General features: G+C 50.1%; 1 long non-coding RNA gene across 1 annotated transcript; it reads left to right on the top strand.

Moving 5' to 3' along the window:
• Positions 1 to 226: 226 nt before the first annotated feature.
• Positions 227 to 18,009, top strand: LOC139030583 (uncharacterized). The gene is made up of 3 exons (XR_011482971.1): positions 227 to 804; positions 9,357 to 9,602; positions 17,272 to 18,009. It is a non-coding gene; the product is annotated as an uncharacterized lncRNA (long non-coding RNA).
• The last annotated feature ends 4,573 nt before the right edge of the window (positions 18,010 to 22,582 follow it).

Below are 22,582 nucleotides of genomic sequence, written 5' to 3'. Positions count from 1 at the left end.
TGCCTGGGGCTGTCTGGGCTCCAGAGCGGGCGCCCCAGCTGGCTTCCCATCCAGGGGGAGACCTCAAGGGCCCCGGTGCCCATGCGGTGGTCCCTCCCCTGGATGATGCGTCCCCCGCAACCAGGCTGCCCAAGCCTCTTGCTGAATGGCTCTGCTTCGTCTCCCCTGTTTCTGGGTGACGAGAGGCGCGGAGCTATAAATAGGCACGGAGCCGGATGTTTGCGGTGCTCTGGGGCTGTCAGAACCAGTCTTGTCAAAGCCCTTGTGTTGACAGCCGGGAGCCGGCTCCTGCTCCGCACCCCCACTCACCACAGCCCGGGGAGGGAGGGGCTGCCGGCAGGGAGGACCCCCCACTGCCTCCTGCCTCAGCTGGCCGTTTCGGGCCCTCTTCCTCCATCTCTCACTCACGCTGGTGTCTGTGAGGCCGCCCCTGCCCTTTCTGCATGGCTGACCCCCAGTCTGTCCCCAGGACCCCGCGGGCTGCATGCATGATGAGCGTTTCCTGAGCGGGGGTGAAGGCAGCGTCTCTGTGGCTGTGGTCGGCTGTCCCTGTCCACAGGCAAAGTGCTGAAGCTGGTGGAACGTGGGCAGGACTGGGAGCTCCGAGGCTCACGGCTCAGGAGGAAGCTGGGTCGAGGTGATGCGTGGTCGACTGTCACCATCATGCGTGGTCCTGGTGCTTAGCGGGAAGCCCCGAGGCAGCACCGCTGCACAGGCTTCTGGGGAGGAGAGCGGGACCCCTGCCTGTGTGTCTGCCGCCCCATGGCCTAGAACCTGCTGGAAGCTCAGCTCATCCACAAAGGGGTAAGGAGAGCCCTCTCATCCACAAAGGGGTAAGGAGAGCCCTCTCACCACACCACCTCTCATACACTAGTTTGTAAAGTGTTTATCGGGATGTTTGGAAGAGACAGCTGTGTGTGTGTGCTGAGAAAAAGAAAAAAAAAATAATCCAGTCCACCCAGGGACTCAGCAAGCAGTCTCCACCCACGAGGTCAGTTTCTCCCTCTGACTCGCCCCCTGTCATCACCCCCATGGAGACCCCGTGCCTGCCCAAGTCGGGGGTCAGTGGGTGCTACTGCCCCACGTAGTACCTGGTGCCCAGGACTTGCTCAGAAGTGTGTGTGTGTTCGTGGGCTGATAAGGGGACGTCTGCTGCCCACTCACAGTGACTGTGGCTTGCTGAAAGGGCTCTGATCTGAACTGGGAGCCAGAGCCTCCAGGTTAGAATTCTCTGTCCACCGCTGTCCATGATTGGGAAATTACACCCTAACACCTGCTGACCTGTGTTTATGACATCTGTGGTGGGGGAGGAAGAGGTTGGTGGGTTCTGAATAGTGGTGAGCCCTCGCGCCTAGAATCAGTGTGGACCAGCCTGTGAGAATCTGGACAGACAGAGTCGCTTTTGAATCTTGCCACAAACTCGATGTGTGACCTTAGGCAAGTCTTCAAATTCCCCAAGTCTCAGAATTCTCATTTGAAAAGAGCCATCTGTGTCTCATAGGGCTGTGGGGTATGTCCCCTGCTCTTTGTGGGAACAGCTTCACACGAGATCGTGTGTGTGTTGAGGTTTGCAGGAGGGTGATGCTATCTCACTGCCAAAAGAAGAGATGCGTGTTTGTGTGGATCTCATCCTCAGACCCTCCTGGACACTAAAGTCCTCCTTCGGGATGATCTGCTTCGTGGAAGCAGGAGGTGGAGGGGACGGGACCTCCAGAAGCTGGGAAGGTGAGGAGAGGCTCTGCAGCGGAGAGGAGGCAGGAGTGGGACCACGATGGAGGCTGGGAGAGCTCGGCCAGCACCGACCGTCCGCTGGAGCGGTGCGCTCGTGCTGTGCAGACTGAGCGACTCCGTGTGTGGCCGTGAGAGCCCGTGATGACCCCGGGGCCATGCAGGAGGCGGCAGGACCGTCCCTGGAAGGCTCAGCACACGCAGAACAGCCGCTGTAGTGACTAACACTGGAAAACTCGGGGAGGACTTGGCATGTCTCAGGTCCACATCCAGATAACTGAAGTCACTGCCGTCCCCGGAAGGATGCGTGTCTGACAAGGATGCTGTCTTCAGCGCCTGGTGATGGGAGAGACGGTCCCCCAGGAGAAATTTATGCCCAAGCCTCTCTCTCCCACAGCCCAGCATCGGCATCTCACTGAAAGGATCTATTTCTGATTTATTGACTAAAATATGTTATTCCCCTCAAAAAAAAAGGTTTTGGTATTCTGCAGTTCACTAGGAGCTCTGGGGCTCACAACAAATTAGAAAAAAAATAATAAAAAAATAATAGGATTACCTTTTAAAGGTGCAGAGACATTTCTCAGGGGAAATAACATCTTCCAGGGGAGCTGGGAGCTGAGTGCTGACTCCGAGTCAGCCTGAACGGTGATAAGAAGGGTCCAGCCTCGTTGGCAGCCGCATAACACCACCAGGCACTCGACAAAGACTCCAGCAGGGATGCGGCTGACGGGGGATCGGGTCCCTGCAGGGAGGCTGGCGAAGATCTGGAGGAAGACAAGGCTGGTCTCACGACATCGCTGACGGGCTGTCATGTGAGGGGGGAACGGGCCTCCTGAGCGGCCGTGGGGACTGGAGCAAGACAGATGGAAGGAAGCTGCAGGGGAGCAGACGTAGATGCAGAAAGAGGAAAAATTATCAGAGCTGCCCAACCGTGGCGGGGTACCACACTGAACATTTGTTAAGCAGGCGCACTGCGTGCCAGGCACAGGGCTGTGAGTGAGGCAGGCGCCGTCTCCCTGCTCTCCCGCCCACCTTCTCAGGAGCTGCTGTGGAGGCCACAGGGGCTCAGACCCCTCTGCAGCTCACCTAAGTCCACCTGGCATGTCCGCGGAGAATCCAGGATCTGAGCGCTGGCCAGCTCCCCCGCCCCTGGTGGGTTCCCGGTCACCCTGCAGGTCGCTGCCCCTTGGGGGATGTCTCAAAGGGCTTGGGACGGAGCCAGAAGGAAACCCTGGCTGTTCTCGCCCAGGTGGTACATCCATTTAAATGACACCTCTGAGTTCATGCTCTACAATGAGGTTACAGGAATCAACCCTGAATATTCATCAGAAGGACTGACGGTGAAGCTGAAGCTCCAATACTTTGGCCACCTGATGGGAAGAGCCATTGGATAAGACCCTGATGCTTAGAAAGATTGAAGGCAGGAGAAAAAGGGGGAGCAGAGGATGAGATGGCTGGGTGGTATCATCTACTCGATGGCCATGGATCTGAGCAAACTCCGGGAGACCATGAAGGATGGGGAAGCCTGGCATGCTGCAGTCCATGGAGTTGCCAAGAGCTGGACATGACTGAGAGGCACAACAACAACAGTAAGATTAGGTTACAGGTCAGTTCATTTCAGTCGCTCAGTCGTGTCTGACTCCTTGCGACCCCATGGACTGCAGCACACCAGGCTTCCCTGTCTATCACCAACTCCTGGAGCTTACTCAAACCCATGTCCATTGAGTCGGTGATGCCATCCAACCATCTCACCCTCTGTCGTCCCTTTCTCCTCCTGCCCTCCATCTTTTCCAGCATCAGGGTCTTTTCCAAGGAGTCAGTTCTTTGCATCAGGTGGCCAAAGTATTGGAGTTTCAGCTTCAGCATCAGTCCTTCCAATGAATATTTAGGACTGATATCCTTTAGGATGGACTGGTTGGATCTCCTTTCTGTCCAAGGGACTCTCAAGAGCCTTCTCCAACACAACAGTTCAAAAGCATCAATTCTTCGGTGCTCAGCTTTCTTTACAATCCAACTCTCATATTCATACATGACTACTGGAAAAACCATAGCTTTGACTAGACGGACATTTGTTGGCAAAGTAATGTCTCTGCTTTTTTAATATGCTATCTAGGTTGGTCATAACTTTTCTTCCAAGGAGCAAGCATCTTTTAATTTCATGGCTGCAGTCACCATCTGCAGTGATTTTGGAGCCTCCCAAAAATAAAGTCTGTCACCGTTTCCATTCTTTCCCCTTCTATTTGCCATGAATTGATGGGACCAGATGCCATGATCTTAGTTTTCTGAATGTTGAGTTTTAAGCCAGCTTTTCACTCTCCTCTTTCACTTTGATCAAGAGGCTCTTTGGTTCCACTTCACTTTCTGCCATAAGGGTGGTGTCATCTGCATATCTGAGGTTATTGATATTTCTCCTGAAATCTTGATTCTTGTTTGTGTTTCATCCAGCCCAGCTCAGTATATGCAGAATGATATACTCTGCATATAATTTAAATAAGCAGGGTGACAATATACAGCCTTGATGTACTCCTTTTCCTATTTGGAACCAGTCTGTTGTTGCATGTCCAGTTCTAACTGTTGCTTCCTGACCTGCATACAGATTTCTCAAGAGGCAAATCAAGTGGTCTGGCATTCCCATCACTTTAAGAATTTTCCACAGTTTGTTGTGATCCAAACAATCAAAGGCTTAAGCGTAGTCAATGAAGCAGAAGTGGCTATTTTTCTGGAGGTCTCTCGCTGTTTTGATGATCCAGCGGAAGTTGGCAATTTGATCTCTGGTTCCTCTGTCTTTTCTAAATCCAGCTTGAACATCTGGAAGTTCATGTTTCATGTACTGTTGAAGCCTGGCTTGGAGAATGTTGAGCATTACTTTGCTGGTGTGTGAGATGAATGCAGTTGTGCAGTAGTTTGCGCATTCTTTGGCATTGCCTTTCTTTGGGATTTGGAATTCCCAAAGCGTTTAGAAGGGCTTAAAATTCACAGTGAGAAGAGCAGCAGACAGATTTATTACCAAGGAGTGAGCTGCATTTGGGAAACTGGATGGTGTTTGGGAGGAGAGCTGGTCATCTGCTGAAAGGCACATAGACTAAGTCTCATCACTGAACACCAACTGGGGTGGATTCATGGAAGGTGAGAGGTCCGCACAGCTGTGATTCCAGGCAAGTAGGTCCTGGTAGGTGCATTACTTCAGCCACAAACTGCAAAGGATCAGGTTTATTTCTCCCCACACTGAAACTTCCTCAGGTTGTGCGGTCTGTCTCCAACCTGCAGCTGGGCTAAGTCCACTCCCAGGGAGAGAGGAGGGGTCCTGCCCAGAGCAGCCCACACCATGTGTGATGTCAGAGCACAAGACCTCTGCTTTATGGGGGAGGAGAGCATCCCCAGGTATTGATCAAGCATCACAGACATCCCAGGAAAGAGACCACAGGGGCCAAGGGTGACAGGGCCGGAGTCCAGACACTCTTAGGAAGGAGACAATAGGATGGGAGGGGTGAGGGACAGATGTGCCTGGAGCTTTAAGGTTGGGGGTGGGGTAGACCATGGTGCTGCTCCTAAAGCCGATGCTGGGGCCACAGGTCGGGGCAAGGATCGGAGCTGTGGGCACCACAGCAGGGCTCCCAGGCAAGCCCCACGTCTCTGCAACATCCCAAGGGAAAGGTCCACATGTGTTTGGTAGAATCCCCCAGTGAAGCCCTCTGGTCCCGAACTTTTATTTGTAGGAATGTTTGGTTTTGCCTGTATATAATTACAGATCCTACCTCATTTCTAGTGCTTGGACTGTTTACGTTACCTATTCCCTCTTGCTGTTCAGTTTTAGTGGGCTGTATGCTTCTAGAAAGCTGACAGTTTCTTCTGGGTGGTCGAATTTACTGAAGTATAACTGTTCACAGTATCCTCTTATATTTTTGTTTCTGCGGTATCACTTGTGGTTGTTTTTTTCATGTCTTATTGTGTTTATTTGGGTCTCCTCTCTGGCAAACTATTGTTAATAAACGGATGAATGAAAAGGTCCTACCGTACAGCACAGGAAACTGTATTCAATATCCTGTGACAAACCATAATGGAAAAGAATATGAGAAAGAGTGTGTGCACGCACGCGTGTGTGTGTGTGTGTGTGTATGTGGGACTTCCCCAGTAGCTCAGTGGGTAAAGAATCCACCTGCAATGCAGGAGACACAGGAGACCCACTTCCATCCCTGGGTATGGAAGATCCCTTGGAGGAGGAAAGGGCAACCCAGTCCAGTATTCATGCCTGAAAAAAATCCCATGGACGGAGAAGCCTGCTGGGCTACAATCCAAAGGGTCGCAAAGAGTCTCTCACGACTGAATGACTAAGCATGCATACAGAGGCACATGTATGTATAAATGAGTCACGGCCATATAGCTGAAACTAGCGACAATGTAAATCAATGTAAATCAACTATATTTCAAAAAAATTCAACATAAAAAAGGGAAGGCGTCCACTGGGCCTACAGATTTGGAGTTCCGAGGGCTGGTCTTGAGGGAAGGTCGTTATCTGCACACTCGGGCTCCTGCGCGCTACCTAGCTCTTCTGCCCTCACCTTTCAGCTTCAATGAGAGCGTGTTTTCTGTGAAGCTGCTCATTTCTCTGAGGTCATGGCACCGCCTGTGTTTTCCCTGGTTCCTCTTCGCCAATCTCGTCAGCGTTTCTGAGTTCCAGCTTCAGCTGTTACCATCTCTAGACTGGATGATTTTGCCAGCAGTTCCTGAAAATATGTACTTGTGTTTTCATCATTTTTCTCGGTTTCCTTAAGGTGTTTTCTACTTTCTTTCTGTGGTTTGGGTGGCCCCACAGAACTCATTATGGGAGAAGTGCAGGAGAAGATTCTTGAGAATCCCTCAGACAGCAAAGAGATCAAACCAGTCAGGCCTAAAGGAAATCTACCCACAATACTCACTGAAAGGACTGGTGCTAAAGCTAAAGCTTCAATACATTGCTCACCTGATGCAGACAGCCAGCTCATTGGAAAAGACTGTGATTCTGGGAAAGACTGAAGGCAAAGGGGTCAGGGGGACAGAGAAGGAGATGATTAGATGGCATCCCCGACTCAAAGGACCTGGGCAAACTCCGGGAGATGACAGAGGACAGAGGGGCCCGGCGCGCTGCAGTCCAGGGGGGGAGAAAAGAGTCAGACACGGCTTAGCGACTGAACAACAGCCACAGCGGGCAGAGGGCTTTGCCGCCCGCGTGCAGTGATTTCCCCCGGCCTGAGGGGACCTGGGCTGCCAGGGAGGGCAGGAAGAGGTGGGGGGCGGTGGAGACAATCCGCAGGGCCCCCCACCTCCTGCCCACAGGACTCAGGGCACCACAGCCCCCACAAGTGCTGGTCCAGCGTCTCCTGCCAGGCTTTCTGGATCTGGTTCCAGGGGGAGGCAGCCTCTCATCAGAGAGCTAGCCATGCTTGCATGGCTTAACTCTCTTTTAACCCGCCTGTTGTTGCCGATGCTCTCTGTCTTCGGGGTTCAGGAGCTGCCAGGCCATGCTTAGAGAAGTCACACTGTAACTGTCCCTGATCCCGCCATCTCAGCCATTCATCTCTCTCTGCCTTCCAGAAACGCTGATGGAGCAGGGGTCCTGGGGGGTTGCTCTCCTGAGACACGGCTCTTCTGCTATGAGGCACGAGGCGGCCTGGCTCTACTGCAGAGACCCTGCCTGTCCTTGAGCCTCAGACAGCAGCCCAGAAGCCCGTGTGCAAGGGTGCCTGCAGCCCTCTGACATCTGGGCTTCTCCTGGCTTTTCCCATGAAGGGCACACAGGGACCCCAAGCGAAAAAGAGGACCAAAATCGAAAATGCTTTCTCAGGGGTCCTGGCCGGTCGTTCCTGGTGCAGTCCGTGGGCTGGTTTGTGGCGAGCGTGCTGGTTGCACACGAGGATCTCAGAGACCGCTCCTCTAGACGTGGCTGGGAAGGGGTTCTCTCTCCCCGTTACCTTTGTTGTTTAGTCGTGTCTGACTCTTTATGACCTTACAGACTGCAGCACACCAGGACTCCCTATCCTTCACCATTTTCCTGGAGTTCACCCAAACTTGTGTCCATTGAGTCGGTGATGCCATCCAACCATCTCATCCTCTGTTGTCCCCTTCTCCTCCTGCCTTCAATCTTTCCCAGCATCAAGACCTTTTCCAATGAGTCGTCTCTGCATCAAATGACCAAAGCATTGGAGCTTCAGCCTCAGCATCATTCCTTCTAATGAATGTTCAAGGTTGATTTCCTTTAGGACTGACTGCTTGATCTCCTTGCAGTCCAAGGGACTCTCAAGAGTCTTCTGCAGCACCACAGTCCAGAAGCCTTAATTCTTCAGCCTTCAGTCTTCATTATGGCCATTACATTTAATCCATCCTATTAGAAGCAAGAAAAGAGACACAAACTTTGACCGACAGGAAGGGCGGGCTTGAGACCTCTGCGTTCTCTCTGTATCCCGAGTGGGGGGCCCTCAGCAGCGCCCCTACATATCTCCCCCTGTGAGTATGTCCTCTCTGAGGTTACATCTTCCCTTCACCCCTAATTCTTCATGTGATGGCTCAGGGGTCCACAGTCCATCTCCCCAGTAGACGTGGTCTCTCGGGACTCAATGACCAGGTCCTGGCCCTTCAGACAACCTGGAGCAGCTTAGGAGTCTGTCTGTTGATTCGATAGACAAGGTATCCGAGACCCTTAAAGGTAATTCCCCAGGATCACAGAGTCCACGTCCCACTCAGCCCCTGGCTCTTAGAAGCCTCATTCTGAGTTCCCCACGACAGCAGGGAGCCTCTCCCTTCCTGCTGTCCTACAAGTCCTGTTGGTAGGTGCCAAATAAGCATCTGTTGAGTGACTGAGTGAGTGAATTAATGATGCCCTTTGCATCTGACCCTTCTCCGTCTGCAGAGGCTGCATTGCCGAGCTGCCCACCGCCTCTGGAAAAGCCAGGCTCACAGACAAGAAAACTGCTCCCAGGGGAGCCAGGAGCAGCTCGGTGGCCCAGAACTCACCCCCAACAAGATCCCAGCTCATGGCCCAAATAGTCCAATGGCAGGAGGCCAGGCAGCTTTCCTCCTGGGTCCCCTGGGAGACCAACAGTGCCCTGAGCAGCGGGAGGCGGCCCGGCCTTGGGGGCCCGGTGAGGAAATGCAGTCGCGGAAACGGCCCACCCGCCACCCTGGACCCGAGTGCCCACGCGGCCTCGCTGAGCACCCCTCCTGATGCTTCTGTCTCTGCTCCCCTCCCGTCTGCTGTGTCTCCACTCCGGAGGGAGCGTGTTTCTGCAGCACCCCAGGGACCGACGCTGCAGCAAAGCAAACAGACCTTCGGCACAGATCCTGTGCATTGTAAACACGATTGTAAACAATATAAATCATTTGACCCAGAGCTTCTGCTTCGGGTGAATGTGAGCATGCCGGGGAATAGGCGTCTGGGGCCTCAGGCATGCAGACATGTAAGCGCAGGTGCACGTGGCCTCACTCATACACAGTGTTGCTCTCAATTCCTACACACAGATCAATGCAAATGTCACATCAGGGCTATTTCCGAACAAGGGTTTGCGAAGAACACATCTTCACACCTGCAGGCTGAGAGCAAATCCTCCATGTCTCACTCTGCCCTGTTTCTCACCCCCTTTTGTCCTCTTTTGTAGCCGTGACCGCTTGTCAGCACATCCACCCTGTGGGACCACCATCAATTCAGCTTCATCCCCAGGACAAGAGTCTGTCCCGGAGTCCTCCAGCCCCCAGAGGTCTCCGCTGCCAGCTCAAGCGGTCTTTGCTGAATCCCAAGAAAAGGCACCTTCTGCAGCCCCAGTGCATACTGCTTGGGATTTGTTCTCTAGTGGTTTCCAGCAACGTTCTTTCGATGAATAAAGCATCACAGCGTAATACTTGAGGTAAGACAAGAAATAAGAGACGGCGTGTTTCGGGTAAGGTAGAAAGCAATACAGAACAGTCTTCCTGGCTGCATTTAGACAATTCCATCTGTTCAACCAAAGGATGGCTGAACCCGTCCACTTTTTCCAGTGGTGTTTATGGATGACATTCTAGGCTTCCTCAGCCACCCTGCCTGGCTTGGGGTGACCTCTCCCGGGCTGGACGCCTTCCCTGAATACCCGTGGCTCAGCTGGGAAACGCCTCCCTAGCCTCACCTCCTCACCTTTTCTTGCGTGCCTTCTTCCTCACACACAAACCTGGAGAGCGAGGCTCCCTGTCTGCACACTTGAAGTCTGGTCGTTGTGTCCTAAGCCCTAGGGCTGAGAGGACAGGGAGACCTGATGCAGGAGACTGCAGAGAGGCAGTGCTTCCTCCAAAGGCCTCGACCCCCAAAGTATGTTTCCCAAACTGGGTTTTCCCAGCATGTCGAGGAGCAGAAGCAGTAAGGATCTCGGGGACTGTAGGGCGTGGAACAGCAGCCACCTTTGTCCTCAAGAAACAGTGTTGTCTTGGAACCATGCCGTTGATGTCGTTTACTGCAGCTGAAGGCTGAGACTCAAGACGGACACCCTGGTTATTTTCCAGGCTTGTGAAGTTTTAATATGTGCTGGATTTCAGCTCGATAGTTATTTCTCTCTTTTTAAATTGAAGTATAATTCATCTACAATGTTGTGTTAATTTCTGCTGTGCACCAAAATGATTCAAATATATATACATATATACATATTCTTTTGCATTTTTTCATATTTTTTCCACTATAGACTGTTCATATAGGCTATTGAGTAGAGTTCCCTGCGCTGTGCAGTAGGTCTTCATTGTTTAAGTATAGTACTATATGGCTTTTAATTCCAAACTAATTCATCCTTCCCCACTACCGTCCCTTTCATAACCACAAGTCTGTTTTCTACGTCTGCAAGTCTATCTCTATTTTGTAAGTAAGTTCATTTGCACTGTTTTCTTAGATTCCACCTACAAGTGATAACATATGACATTTGTCTTTGTCTGGCTTAGTTCACGTAGTATGATCATATCTAAGTCCATCCAGATTGCTACTGGTGACAATAGTTCATTCATTTTTATGGCTGAGTAATATTTCATTATATATATACACACCACTTCCTGCATCCGTTTCGTAGCTATGTCTGAGCACATGGAGGAGCCAGGCACTAGAAAGTGTCGGGAATGCCAGGATGAAACCAAGCTCGTGGAGTGTTTGTGGGTCAAATTTCACCAAAAGTCTAAACACAGGGGAGAGGAGCATGCAGAAGGCTGGAGGCAGGGGCCCAGCCTGGAGGTTTGTGGCCCCAACCAGGAAAACACAGCAACTTATAAAACAGCACCCAGTAGTCAGCTGCTGTCAGGACCCATCTTGTTTGAAAGCCTGAGTTACCAGGAAGGAAGAGATGAACACCATCCTCGATGTGAAATTGTTGAAAACCACTGGTTGGAGTGTTCCCAGCCTTGCCAGATGCTTTAGCACGGCGCCGAGAGCCGCGGAAACCACCTACTTGCTTCACAGATTCCCCCCAAAATATGATACAATCCTGCTCTGAGTCTCCGTTCCAGGACTCAGCTACATAAATAAAAGTTCCAGGAAGAATAAATCTTTAGAGGCAACAGGGAGATGAACATTTTCAGACAGTTTCATAAACTTGTGAATGATATTTAAATATTGAGAATGCGAGCCCAGCTGGGCATGCTGTGAACTCCTCCATCATGACAGCCTTGTCATAAATGCTGAAATTCATAAAACAATGGCCTCCTTCCTGGATCACAATCCATTAATCTGGCTGACCTGCTGTCCTTAACTGCATGCTCCAAACCCAAACCCAGTGTGTGCAGGTGGGTACGTGCATTTGTAAGAATGTATGTATGGGTGTGCAGACATCTTTGCAGCTCTTTCATTTTTATGATATTTACTTTTATTTTTATTTTTTACTGAAGTATGTTGATTTCCAATGTTGATTCAGTTGGTTCAGTTATACATGTATATACATTCTTTTCCATATTCTTTCCCGTTATGGTTTATCACAGGATATTGAATACAGTTCCCTGTGCTGTTCAGTTGGACCTCGTTGTTTATCGTTTCTATATATGATGGTTTGCATCTGCCAACCCCAAGCGCCTGCTCCATCCCTCCCCTGCCCCCTTCCCACTTGGCTACCACCAGTCTATTCTCTAGTCCACGAGTCTGTTTCTGTTTCATAAACAGAGTCCGTTTGTGCCATGTTTTAGATCCCATACATAGGCAAAATCATACGGCATTTGTCCTTCTCTCTCTGACTTACTTCACTCGGTAAGATAAGCTCTAGGTCCGTGCATGTCACTGCAAATGGCATTATTTTCTCCTTTCTTATGGAGCAGCTCATTTTTAGACGTGTCACTTCTTGGCTCCTTCTCCAGCTGGGAATTTTAAATGCCTTGTGTTTTGAGAAAACCTATAAGGATGAACATGTGGATTTTGGAGGGTGAGAACAAATAAGGAATACTGATACATTCTGGTTGATTATTTTGACAGTTTTGAATCCCTATAGTACTTTTAAAAGCAAATCTTGTGAAAGTTTTTATTCTGTTCAGTTGGCCAGAACAAAAAACAAACTTGAGAACTGTCTTCGTGTTATGTATCGTGTGCTATTTAGTCTGGGCCCTTGGGCTATGAAAACCTGTCCGCATCCATGGGGCATCAACACCTGTCTAGCATTAGTAACCAGTCTTGATTTGGAGAACACTGGGCTAAAACTCTGATATCAGAGAGGGTCCTAACAGGCGAAAGTTTCTCCTCCAGCATCTAGAGGCTTCCCAGCTGGTGCCAGTGGTTAAAAAAAAAATAATAAAAAAATAAAATAAAATAAAATAAACAGCAACAAAAAAACCTGCTGTCAATGCAGGAGATGTGAGTTAGATTTCTGGGTCAAAAAGTTCCCCTGGAGAAGGAAATGGTGATCCACTCCAGTCTTCTTGCCTGGAAAATCCCTTGGGCAGAGGAGTCTGGCGGGCTACAGTCCATGGGATCACAAACAGTCAGACACCACTGAAGCGACTTAACACACAGGTTTTTCAGCCTTTGGATGGAACTCTTCATGTTCTTGTGAAGCTCAAACTAGATAGTCAGTGTCTTTCCAGCACCAAGTGACCGACCCTGAGATGTGATGCTGCTATTTTTAACCCCATGATGTTGTGTAGACAGTCTAGGGCCCTTAGAGGTGGCTTCATGTAAACACTGTGTGTGATGTTGAGGGGTATAAATTGTAGGCAGGAGTGACGAGGAGTAACAGTGAGACCACAAGCAAGTGTTGGAGACAATGGGTAAGAATACATTCGGGATCTGATACCATGCCAGCAGTCTGGAAGCCTCCAACACCACTCACAACGACGCTGACCTGGAAACCACCTGCGAGGTCGCAGGTGAGGACGGTAAGGTGAGGAAAGCCTGGGATGCCCCCCAAAGCCGCTCGGTGACGAGCTGGGTTTTCTGTCCTGGGGGAGCAGGGGAAGTCTGGGACCTGCCGATGGCTGCTGTGACGCTTGGCCGCCGTCTCGGTCATGAGGCTGGGCAGAGGCTGGTCTGAGCCTGCTCGCCCTCCGTCAGTCACTTCTCTCTTGCTAATTGAGAAGGCGGGCGCCAGCCTCAGTCCACATAACAGATTTACACGTTTGTAAATCATGTCACTGTCACGCTTTTACTAAATTATTTATTAAGCACTCTTCATGAGCAGAGGAGCTGGTGGGCTGCAGTTCCTGGGGTCGCAAAGAGTCAGACACCACTGAGCGACTCAGCACGGCACACGCATAGATGTTGGCTCTGGAAACACACATGAAGCTTGCAACTCTCCTCTCTGCTGTTGTGGGGGAGACAGACAAAATATACAGGCAATATTAGAAATGTAGATTAAAACAAAACATGGGAACTAGTGCGCGGAGCCGCCGGGTGGAGGTTGGATTGCTGTTTTAAATGGACCGTCAGGGAAGGTCTGACGGGAAGAGTAAACCCGAGCAGAGACCTGGAGGAAATGAGGGACAGGCAATTGCAGATCCTCTGGTTGAAGCCGCTGAATATGATGGTCTATTTTAAATCCCCTGCACCACTCATCAAATTTTATTTCTCAGTCAAAGCTTGCAAAAACTTTCCAGGAAGTTTCAAAGAACTTTCCCTCCACAGCAAAATGCAGTAGCAGTTCCGCTGTAAAAGCACTGAGGAATGAGCAGCCCCTCTGGCTGTAAACCTAATGTCTGCAATTTATTGTGTACCCATCTCAGGTGGTAAAATAAATACGCCACATTGCACAGACACAGACAGAACTTCGTCACGAAGGCAGAGCATGCAGACAGCGAGCAGGGTCCCATGAAAAAAAATTCAAGATGTCAGCAAGCCAGTTATGAGCTGTGTGATCACAAGCAAGTCACTTAAAAATCTCTGAGTCTCAGGTTATCCACATGATAAAGTGAGAACGCATCTGCTATGCCTGGAGTGTAGGGTAGCTGGGAGTGCAAGGACATGATGGATGAGAAGATGCTCAGAGTATGAAGTCATTCCCCCGAGAGGCTCCTGCCCTCGGCGCAGGAGCCTCAGAGCTGGGAAAGCTACGGCCCCCGCACTTGAGCTGCTGACAACACAGAGGGTGAACAGGTGCGGGCAGAGCCGCGGCCGAGACGTGGCTGAAACACGCACGAGGCGCTTCCGAGTCGACACAGCCGGGCACGCGGTGGGTTCCCACCCTGGAAGACCTCCTGCGACCCACGGTTAAGTACGCTGAACTACATGTAAAAACAGCGTGTTAGGGGTGCAGTCAAGCTTGCATAATACCCCAGGGAGTCCTCACGGCCCAAATCCATGCTGTGCTGGTGCTGTGACTGCTTCAGTGGGACTCGATGACGCTGGACCCTGGAGACCTCAGCCCTGAGGGAGGCCTGGGGATGGCCCTGGGAGAGGGGCTGGGATCAAGACCCTTCAAAAGCGCCGCCGCCTGGTAGAGGGAGCGGGTGAGCAAAGGAAACACTGCCTCCCAATGGAGACCGTGGATGAGACAGGAGCTGCCCCCAGAAGGGGAGGTGAGGTCTCAAGGGGCTGCGTGTTAACTCTGCACTCAGCAGCTTCCACTCCCAGGCACGTGGTTGAGGAAAACACACACCCGCCCTGGTGGTCCTGCCACACCAAAACAAAAAAGACGAAACTACCATCCATGACCTCCCAGGATTTCAGAGGGCACAAAATCACCAAAATCAGGTGAAACACACCAACAGTGAAACATGTGGTTTGTGGGGCGAGAGGTGGAAGACATATACACAGGTTTAATATTCTATATTAAATAAATAGGTATAACATGTTTAAAGAAAATAAATTTTTGAGTAAAAATGTATTAAAAGAATGAGAAAGTCAAAAAAGATCATGCATATTTGAAAAGCAAATAGAATTTTCAAAGTGAAGCATCTCATCAATTGAATTTAATTCTAAAAGAATGGGTTATACTGAAGGTTCAAACTATCTGAGCAGAAGACAGTTTAATACAAAATAGGTCTCAATAAACCACCAGAAATTCAACACAGAGCAATTCAGATACAGGAAATATGAAAGAAAGTTCAAGTGGAGTGGAGGACAGAGTGAGAAAACTAGCTACATTTAAACTTGACTTCTCAAAAAATATATAGGAAAAAATATAGTTGGGCCTATGGTTCTTCCAGTGATCATATACAGATGGGAGAGGGGACCACAGAGAGGGCTAAGAGCCAAAGAACTGGTGCTTTTGAACGGTGGTGCTGGAGGGGACGCGGGAGTCCCTCGGATGTCGGGGAGATCAGACTGGTCAGTCCTGAAGAAGGTCAGCCTTGAGTGTTCACTGGAAGGACTGACGCTGGGGCTCAAGTTCCAGTTCTTCAGTCACGTGGTGTGAGGAGCCTGCTCATTGGAAAATACAGATGATGGGAAAGATTGAAGGCAGGAGAAGGGGAAGACAGAGAGAGGACAAGATGGTTGGATGTCATCACGGACTCAAAGGACATGAGTTTGAGCAAACTCCGGGAGATGGTGAAGGACAAGGAAGCCTGGCATGCTGCAGTCCATGAAGTCTCAAAGAGCTGGACCTGACTTAGTGACTAGACAACAGCAGCAAATAAGGGGAAGGAAGGAAAGAAAGGAAGAAAGGAGGAAGAAAGGAAGGGAGAAAAAGTAGAAAAAGGCACAACTGAACATAATGGCAAAGGCTTTTTCAGAATTAACACAATTAACATATGCTGATAGGCTAATAAATCCTAATCCAGAAAAGTGAAATGAATTAATATCAAGATACATCAATGGAGAACCCTAACTCAAAGGAAAAGGAGAAGACTGCAGAAGCATCCAGATTACCTGCAAGGAGGTGGCTTGAAATACAGCTTATATTTCAACAGTAACAATGGGAACCAAAGGGAAGTAGAATTCTGGCTCTACAGAGTTACACTCACATTTTCACCTGGGAAACCATTATTTAACAATGAAGGTAAAAGACATTCTTAGATAATTAACACTGGGAAAGTTTATCTCCCTAAAGAAATGTCTGGTATATTTATTTCAGGGGGAAGGGAAAAGGTGGATAAAGGATTACTGACCAAAAAAAGGAGAAAAAAGTAAATGGTAAACCTAAACAAATATTGACTATAGAAGATAATCTTGATGGGTAACGTCTGTAGCTACAGTGCTGTTAATTAATCATCAAAATAGAATTTGAAGACATCTCTAGGCACACAGGTGTGATTCACCAGAAAGGAGGAAAAATTGTAAAACTAGGTGGTGGGGTACATAACTTGCACCAGTTACAGGGGTTTCAGAGAGAGAAGAAAACTTGGCCCTTCCCTTGAAGAACCCAAACCCCATGGAGGTGAAGAACTTGCAGACGGGTGACTGGCGACACTCTTGCTCACGTCATGGGATGTTTGGTACCTCTTCCTTCATGCGGCTGACCCCACGAGCGCTCATAAGGACTCCTGAGAACTTCCTGTGGGGATGCCTCGGGATTGGTCCCCCTGTCTTTCAGCCTTGCCCATTTCCTCAATGTTTTCCATGCAGTCTCTTCCTCACAGTCATGTTCCTTTCAGTAGCTTCTGTCAGCAAATTGCCTTGAGGGAGCAGCTCTATCCTCAAGGTCAAGTCTGGGCTCCTTGGCATTCGTGGCTCTTCAGTTCTGTCCTCCAGGCTTCCCAAGCTCAATTCCCAACTGTGGGATTGGGCCCCAAGCCCAGCTCTCTTCCGACACAGGAGTGTGTGCACACAGGGACCCACGCACGGGCGCTTGCACGCACGATCACGTGTACACACGCAGGCAAGGACTCACACACACGCGCGTGATGATACTGCCTGGTTCCCTCCATTGTCAATGTCCTTTCCACCACCCAGGCCCTAGAGACCCTCGTATCCTCTTCAACTCCTACCCCCGCATACGCTTTGCCCCTCCTTATCTGAGTTATTGTTACAGAACAATGTTTGTGTCCCCGAAATTCATGTGTTGAAACCCTAACTCCCTATATGGCCATATTTGGCGACAAGATCTTCAAAAAGCAATTCATGCTCATTGAGATCATGAGGGTTTGGTCCTAAACCCAAAGGATTAATGTGCTTATAGGAAAAGAAAACTCTTCTTTCTCTCTCTCTGGGCACAGGTACCAGGGGTGAGCATGTGAGATGCAGCAAGAAGGTGTCCGCTGCTACCTAAAGGGAAAGTCTTCACCGGAAGTCAGCCCGTCTGGTACCCGATTCTCAACCTTCCAGCCTCCAGAACCGTGAGCAATACGCGTCTGGTGTTTTCTCGCAGCAGCCCGAGCAGACGAGCACAGTTGTGAGCACCCATATGGGTGCTCAAGGCGCGCGTGTTCACTGCTCTCTCCACACCAACTGTTCTGCACGTCACTTGTCTAGTTACTTATTTGTCCCCTGTGTCTTACAAATGACTTTAAGGGCCAGCCTTATGCTTTATTGAGTGTATCTCTTGCACAAGGCAGAATTCCAAGAACAGAATAACCCAAGTGCTCAGAAAACACTTGATGAGGGAACAAAAGGTTCCCGATGTCAGGACAGCGGTCTGGCTAAGGCAGTCGGGCACAGACATTAAAAGATGTAACCATGTGTGTGCTTCCGATTCTATCCAAAACAAAAAACGTGTTCAAAATGATCTCTCTCTCTTGATATTCCATGTGCTTCTTGGCTTCTTTGTCATCAAGATTAATATTCATCAGAATAATTATTTTTAAATAAGATAATAATGAATATTTCAAGCATAAGCCTTCTGACACATGCAGGGAATTCTGCATAGTTTCAAAACCATTCATCAAATCCACCCCGGCTTGAGACAAGTAAGAATAAAGTGCCTGAGTTAGAATTGATTGTTTATTCACTGGCTTACAGACCATGCATGGCACCTTGGATACTGCAGAGCTCAGTCTCTGGACACTCTGTGGACATGAAGATCCGTGGGACATCTTGGAGACTGAGGTATGTCCTCAGATGCACCTGTCATCAGGCGTGCCCAGCTTTTGTCACTTTAGTCTAGAAAGTTCTCCCTAATGGGTTCTTTGAAAACATTCTGTTCCACATGGATGCAACTAGAGATTATCGTACTAAGTGAAGTCAGATAAAAACAAATACCATATGATATCACATATATGTGGAATTTAAAATATGACACAGACGAACCTGTCTATGAGACAGAAACAGCCTCATGGACATAGAGAGCAGACTTGGGGTTGCCGGGGGGAACGGGTTGGGTGAAGTAGAATTTTGGAATTAGCAGATGCAAACTATCATATATATATATATATATATATACATATATACACACATATATATACACACACACACATACATACTATTATATATTATATATAGGATGGATAAACAAGAAGGTCCTACTTTACAGCACAGGGAACCATATTGTATCTACAATAATAAGCTATAGTGGGAAAGAACATAAAGAAGAATATATATATGTGAATCACTTCGGTGAACAGCAGAAATTAACATAGCATTGCAAATCAACTATAATTCAAGAAGAAAAGCAGACACTAGCCTGCACACCTCTGAGGAAAAGTTTTTATTCCCCTCTTGGACCACATTCAAAGCAATGACTCTACATTTGGTTTTAATCCCTCTGAATGATTTGCTCATCGGGCCTGGGCTGGCTGAACTTTGGCCGCTGACCTTTGCCCGTTTGGCACCTAACCTGTGTCCAGCCTTCCTGTAAGGATCTTAAGCGCCTGTCCCTCTGTTGACTGCTCAGTAGATGGCACAGAACTGCATAATTAACAAAAATTCAAAAATAGGTTTAGTTTTCACCTAGCAGAGGGGTTGAAGAATGCACATGGTTTTGAGATTTTTAAGATTTTTTTAAGATATAAAAACTTCTTTGGAAGAATGCTCCTTATTAGAAGGACGGCAGAGAAAAACCTCAGGTCTCAGGGGAAGTATTTGAAGCCCAAGTTCCATAATGATTTTCAAGTTCAAAGTCGGGCTGCTCTGCTCTTGCTAATGAAGCACTCCAGCCCCAGGCTCTGCAGGTGGCTGTGACAGCCCCTTTAAGATGGAAGCACCTGTTTCCCTATTAGAGTGTCACCTGCCCGCCCCTCTCCATTTGCGGCGAGTCAATTAGCGTGGGCAGCCATGAGGAAGACCACAGCGACTCCCGTCTTCATCACTCCTGCTCCAGCATGGGGAAGAGGCTCCAGGGTCAGGGGCAGAGAGGCAGCGGGTTGATGCAAAGAAACGCGTGCCTCCTTATCCATGAGAAATACGGCTCCCTTTTAGGGAAGACCTTTAAGGAAATTCACGCGGTTTTAACAATCAAGCCCATGAGCACACAACTGCACGTCGTTTATCACAATTTGTCTCTTTTCAAATAGGCCTCAGTCTGGGACGGAAATAGCATAGTGTCCAAATGATTTCTCCTTCACACAGGGGCTTGCGATCCTCATCAGAGATCCTGTATTTGGGGCTCAGAAATAGCCATCTCCTGCCACCCTGCACCCGAGTCCTCTGCAGAAGAGGTTCTCTTCCTGGAGAGGCTCAGAGAGCAGGCATCGGCACCCTTCCCAATGCTTGTTCCCCCCCAGAGTTAGCCCCCCAAGAAGCACCTAGCCCTGGCCTCCTCCTCTCTGTCCTCCAGGCTCCAGACTGAACCTGGTGATTTCGGCACCAGCTCTGTGGCCGTGGGTGAGCCTGGCCCCGCGCGGCATGCAGAGAAAGCAGGACCGCAGGCGAGCTCTCTCCTCCATTTAAAGATTCCAGCGAGCCCCTCTTTGCCTCCCTTGTTAAATCCTGAAGGCCTGCTGATGGTGTTGAGAGCCAGCCCTCAAGATTTCAGATACTCTCCCAGCCCATCTCGCAGGTCTCAGCAGGCCTTGCCTTCTCCCTCTGGCATGAGCCAGTCTCTGTGCGCCCACGGTTTTCAGGTCCTACCTTCTCTTCCTCAAATGCACCCTTCTATGATTTAATCCATCCAGCTTCCACTGATCCCTGAGTCTGACCCTTTGTGACCCTCACTGACCCTTCGGAAGAGCCCATGTCTCTTCTTCATGGACCCTTTATCAGCTTAGGAGGGGGGACCCCTGAGAAACCACCCCCTGGTATTGTGAGACTCTGCTTCAAACGGTGGCTCTGCCCTGGAGACCCTCTCCATCCTTCAAGACTCAGCTCAGGCCTGCTCTTCTGAAAACGTCCTCAAGACCCCCAGGTTCCCAGTCTGCTCGGGCTGCTTATTATATTCAGGAGGGAACATGTGCTTTGTTTACTTCCCTCAGTCTTGGAAGCAGGAAGACCAAGGTCAAGGCCCCAGCAGCCTCAGTGCCTGGCGAGGCTCCCTGCCTGGCTTGCAGACGGCTGCCTTCTCACGTGTCCTCAGCTGCGAAGGCAGAGCCTCTCTCCTGCCCCTTCTTAGACGGGCACGGACCCCACATCTGGGGCTGCACCTGCATGAACTATTCCCCTCCTGCAGGCCCGCCCCAACACCGTCACGTTGGGGATGAGGCTCTAATGTGTGAGCGTCCAAGGTGACGAGCACTGCTCCTCCTGTGACTTCCTGGCCGCTCTCCTTCCTGTTATGGTTCTTCGCAGGCTCCTTATCCTCACACACAGGCCTGTGGCCTGACGTCCAGGAAGGCCCCACACCTTTCTCTGGCCGTTGTTTCCTGCTTTAATCAGAAGCACACCTTAGGCTCACCGAGTGTTCCCCGCTTTTGTTTTGCATGACCAGCTGTATCCAGAGCTGTGGGGGAGAAAGGACCATCACTTAATTCCCATTCCCAACTAGACACGTGGCTGAGGCCCCAGCAAACACAGTCCTGGGCTCGCGGGACCAGGTGCACACGGGCTCCAGGCCCGGGTTGGTCTATGCTTGGGAAGCGCCCTCCCTGAGCCCGTCATCAGCGTCCAGGAGCAGGAAAGAGGACATACATGCCACTGGCACATCGAGGTGCCCAGCCAGAGTGCCCCCCACAATGTCCGGCTCTGGCGTCAGCCATCAGCCCCCACTGACACCTGGGTTATTCAAAGGAACTTGAACTTGGCCTCAAAAGGTTCCTGTGAGTAAAAGAGAGCAGGAGAAGGGGGAAGAGGAAGGGGCTGGCATTCGTGGGGTGTCCCCCAGGCTCTGTGCTTCTCTGGGTGCCCCCCTCTATCCTCACCACGACTCCCCAAAAGCACACGAATGTCCCATTTCACAAGTGCGGAACCCAGCGCTTAGGTTCAGTGGCTGGTGGCAAGGCTGGGGCGGAGCCCGAATCGTCTGGTCCCTGGGCCTGAGACCGTCTGCCCTGGGGCCGGGGCCCTGGGGCTTGTCCAGGGATGGGAACATCCTGGTATCAGCCCCCGACCCTGCAGGCCCCTCTCCAGCTCCCTGCCCGCTGCTGCTGTGTGTGCCCTGGGTCCACACTCGGACATTTTCATCTTCCACCCAAGACCACTGCCTCCACCCCACACCAATCAGTGAGGCCGGCTCTGCTCAGATCAATTTCAGTTCATGTAAAATTTAGGAAGTCCTAGCAGGGAGCGAGCGTTGACCTTCCAATGTGTGCGAGCTGGGGGACTGACCTGAAATCAGGTCGGTTCTCTGGATCAGGACACTGTTTCCACGGCCAGAGCCCCAGGGCTGAGCCGGCGTCCACACTGCCCAGGGTGGCTCTGCCTCAGGCTGGTTTTCTCTCCCTGTTCTGCTGGGCAACACCATGGGGCGTGACGTATCCCCTCCAAGCGTCCCCAGCAGCCTGACCCCGGCTTCATTAAGGCCCAGTAAGGGACAGGGAGGAGTGTCAGTGGGTGAGGCCGCGGGAGGACCCGGGCCCCTCCAGCCTCGGCTTCAGACTGCAGGCGGAGGTCTAGGCTGGGTGGAGGGGAAAGGGTCAGGAGCTGCAGACTGCAGCCTCTGGGCCTGGGCTAAAGGTGGAGAAATTACCTCTCAGCAGATGACTTCTTGTCGCCCTTTCAGAGAACAATGCAGCTATTGTTCTGGGCCAATGCTTTGCGTTTTGTTTTTTGTTTTTTAAATTTTTTTCAGTTTAAGTTTGAAGAAGTAAGAGTTTGATATATATATATATGCATATATATATTTGCACTTACTTTTTTATTTAATTTTTTCTCTCGGGATCATAAAGTGAAAGTATTTAAATTCATATTTCAGGAGATAAAAGAAGCCTAACATCTTTCATCCACTTGTATGCATTCTTACTAAATTTTTTTTTTTAACATTTTGTACTGGCATCCTGAAGGGTGCAATTTCATGAGTCAGGAGAATAAATAACAGATAAAAATAAATGTCGTTCTCAGCAAAGGTGTGAGATTTCCTTAGGGGTGAAAAAAATAATGAATGCATGGAAGAGGCAACAGAGCCTCCGGACAGATCCTAGCAGGAAGTGGGGTGAGGGGTGTGGACAGTGCGTGGAGTCAGCACCTCGGGGAGAGCCTGCCCAGGGAACCCCCCAACCCTGA

This window comes from Odocoileus virginianus, chromosome 23, assembly GCF_023699985.2.
Source record: "Odocoileus virginianus isolate 20LAN1187 ecotype Illinois chromosome 23, Ovbor_1.2, whole genome shotgun sequence".
Taxonomy (NCBI): Eukaryota; Metazoa; Chordata; class Mammalia; order Artiodactyla; family Cervidae; genus Odocoileus; species Odocoileus virginianus.
This window is presented reverse-complemented; position numbering and strand designations above follow the sequence as displayed.